This window comes from Eriocheir sinensis, unplaced genomic scaffold (genome assembly GCF_024679095.1).
Source record: "Eriocheir sinensis breed Jianghai 21 unplaced genomic scaffold, ASM2467909v1 Scaffold11, whole genome shotgun sequence".
In the NCBI taxonomy this organism is placed as follows: Eukaryota; Metazoa; Arthropoda; class Malacostraca; order Decapoda; family Varunidae; genus Eriocheir; species Eriocheir sinensis.
Window position 1 is genome coordinate 87,169 of NW_026110407.1, and position 3,975 is coordinate 91,143.

Genomic DNA, 3,975 nt, shown 5'->3' on the forward strand with positions numbered 1-3,975 from the left:
GATAATCAGGCAACGGTGGTGTCAGGAGTGACAGCCTGAGACGCGTGGCTTTGAAACGCCTCTCGTCCCAGCCACCGACCCATTTTCTTAAACATTTCAGCGCCCAAGTACGCACATTTAACAAGGCTTTAGTAGGAGTCTTGAGCATTTGCAGAGATAGTTTTATGACCCTGGTAGTAGTCTGACCATTGTTCCGTGCCACTATGGTGAAAAAGCACTCCTAAAAACCCGACTGATCTCCTTTCTGGCCTTTGGAAATAGTTGTGGGAGTCGGCAGCGTTTGGGAATACCGATCCAGCCTTCCTCGCCGTGCCTCGCTATGCCTCGCCGTGCCTCGCTGTGCCTCGCCGTGCCTCGCCGCTGCTGAAAGACGTCTCCTAATTTATATCTGTAACTCCGTCCGCTCTTCAGGCCGCGACAGTAACTGCGGGGACTCACTGACGCGCTGGAAAATAAAACCAAAGACTCCGAAACGAATCGCTCTCCGCTGCACCTCGGCGGGGACGGCTTCCTTTACACGAGTGAGAAGTTGTACGCTGAACGGCGGCGCGGAAAACACAATGGCCCGTATTTTCAAACCTTCTGGCGCCCAGGAGCATACATTTGGCAAGACTTTCCTAGGAGTTGTGGGCATTTCCAGGGGTAATTTATGACCCTAGTGGTAGTGTGATCATTCCTCTGTGCCATGAATGTAACAAAACACTCATTAGACCTCGACTGATCTCTTCAGCCTTTGGAAATTATTGATGTGCGAGGCCAAAGCGTCTAAGAATACTGACCAATGGCAGATGCAGACGCGAAGAGGCGCTTAGCGGCGTGAGGGACGAGCCGCGGTGAATGGAGGAAAAGCTTAGAGCGTTCCTCCCGCCATCTCCTGCTTCTGTCTCTTCTTCCCTCCCTCCTTCTCTTCTTCTTCGTCTCTTCTGTCCTTCCCCCCGTCTGTTAGCTCTTACGTCACTAACTCCGTCTGTCCTTTCCTTCTTCCTTCTTCCCTTCCTCCACCTCTCCCGTCACCGCCTGCTTCTGTCTCTTCTTCCCTCCCTCCTTCTCTCCCTCTTCGTCCCTCCTCTCCCTTCCTCCGTCTGTTAGCCCTTCTTTTCTCCGCCCCTTCTCTCCCTACCTCTCTTCCTCCAGACCTCCCGTCACCACCTGCTTCTTTCCTTCCCTTCTCTCCCTTCCCTTCCTCTCCTTCCCTCCGTTTGTTACTCCTTACGTCACTAACTCCTGTCCTTCCCTCTCTGTCTCTCCCTTCCTTCGTCTCTCCAGCCCTCCCGTGCCCATCTAGTTCTCTCTTTCCCTCCTCTGCCTCCCTCCCTCCCCCCTTCCCTCCGTCTGTTAGCTCTTACGTCACTATCTCCTGTCCTTTCCTCTCTCCCTCTCTTCCTCCCTCTCTCCAACCCTTCCTTTACCACTTGCTTCTTTCCTTCCCTTCTCTTTCTCCTTTTTTTCCTATCCTCCCTCCCTGCTTCTCTCCCTCCTTCCCTTCCTCCACCCTCTCGTTACCACCTGCCTCTTTCTTTCCCTTCATTCGTCAACCCTTCCGTCACTATAACTTCTCTCCGTCCCTCCTCTCCCTCCTTCCTTTCCCTCCCCTCTCTTCTCTCTTCCTCCTTTCCTCCAGCTCCCTCCTCCGTCTTCTCCGTCTCGTTCTCCCTTGTCCTCGTGTCTCCGGAAGCCGCCTCCTCAAGAATCAGCCGCGCCATTGGACCAACGCGGAAAGCTCTTGTTTGTAAATGACGTCATCTACCTCGCTTGTGTATGTGTGTGTGTGTGTGTGTGTGTGTGTGTGTGTGTGTGTGTGTGTGTGTGTGTGTGTGTGTGTGTGTGTGTGTGTGTGTGTGTGTGTGTGTTCCTAACGTTAATATTTTTCCCACAGCAGAATTTTCTGTTTTTCTTTATTAACGGGCGACATTTTTTACCTTTTTTTTTTCCACGCCGCCAGAAAATATTATACTGACCTGCGAGGTTAGAATGTTATGTATGCCTTCATTTTTTTCAATATGTGGAAGCTACACTTATACTTTTTCTTTATGGAGTGGCTTTTTCTTTTTAGTAGTCGGCGCGTGGGCTAGGGAAATACTGGTAGGGGAATAGCATATAGTCGTAAATGTTGTAGTGGTAAACCTATCCCTCAGCTCCTACAAGACACACACAGCCTAAGCTCACCGTTTTACCAGCGGACGGGATGAAAGAATGAAGATGCTGGTTAACTCTTGCATAGTATTGTAGAGTAGTAACCTCTCAAGTACAGCATCAAAGTTCAGTAGTAAGTGGTGTAGTAGTAAGTCTTTCCCTCGGTTACTACAAGACACATCACCTCAGCTCACATGATTACCAGCGGACGGGATGGAAGAATACCCAAAAATTACGAAATTAGGGCGTATATTGCAACAGAGAAACCAGATGAGGTAGCCATCACAGAGACTTGGGCCAACTCTGCACATCTAGTATCCGAACTGTCATTCCCCGGGTACGAAAGCTTCCACAAAAATCGAAACCACAAGAAAGGAGGAGTAATTTGCTACGTAAAAAGTACGCTCCCAGCCATAAAAATAGACAAACAGGATGCAGAGAATTACGATTCCGTCTATGTGGAAATAACCGCGAGTAATAAGAAACTAACACTTGCGACTTGCGGCCTCCAAAACAACAGGCAGCAGACCAAGATCTATAGTAACAGGTCTCCTCACTTTACCTCCACTGCGCAGCCTGTGACGTCAGCTGGCTGTGAGACAGTGAGGAAGACGGGAAACTATTCTATACTCCCCGTTCTCTCATTGCGCTGCCGTTTTCTCTCTCTCTCTCTCTCTCTCTCTCTCTCTCTCTCTCTCTCTCTCTCTCTCTCTCTCTCTCTCTCTCTCTCTCTCTCTCTCTCTCTCTCTCTCTCTCTCTCAAGAATACCCCATATTTGCCCCCAGATGTTGATGCTGTCATTATTATTAGTAGTAGTAGTAAGTATTGTGTGTGTGGTGTGTGTTTACTCACAAACTCAAATGTACGCATAACAGCTATAATATTTTGTATATCTCCCTACTTCATATTTTTTCTATATGTAATTCTTATAATGTGCCTTGTCAATGGCTATGCGTAGATACCCTCTACTCCATTCTTATTACTAGCTTACATGTGTGTGTGTGTGTGTGTGTGTGTGTGTGAGTGAGAAACTGAGAGCGACTGCCAGCTAGCTGTTACTACACGGAGGTTGGAAGAGCGACTGACCCCATCGGCCCCGCTGAACCTACCCTCGAACAGCCTGGTAACGTCAGTGCGCCAGCATCTGCGAAAATACGTCTGAAGTGAGGAGACCTGTTACTATAGATCTTGCAGCAGACGACACTGCCCTGTACGAAGAGCTTCACTCTCTAACACAAATCAAAGAAGCAATGATAACTGGGGACTTTAGTTGCCCTAACATTGACTGGGGAGAATTTACTGGAGATCAAGAGGGTAACTGGCTTATAGAAATGGTGGAGGATTCGTTCCTCACTCAAGTCGTAACTCAACCGACAAGAGAAAACAATCTGCTGGATCTGGTACTAGTAAGTAACCCCGACCTCACTCGCGACTGTGAAGTTGGTGAGAAAATTACTGGTTGCGATCACCACTTAATCCGTTTTAATGTCAACATAAGTCACAAACTCGTAGACAATCCGTCAGTGATACCAGACTACAAAAAAGCAAATTTCAACCTACCCCGTGAGCTGCTTCCCCCTGCGACCTTGAACCCACTTAACAACGTGTGGAACGACTTCAAAGATAAGCTTTTGGGGGTAGAAAAGGCTACAGTGCCTACGAAATCCAGGCGAGTAAATGGTGCCGTAGATCCACCGTGGATGACCAGAGAAATAAAAAGGGTAGTAAACCTTAAAAAAAAGGAATTATAATCTAATGAAAGAGAATGACACGACCGAAGCCCGTACACAGTACCACACCACCCTCAGAGCTCGTCGCACCCTTATTCGGAGTAGTAAACGC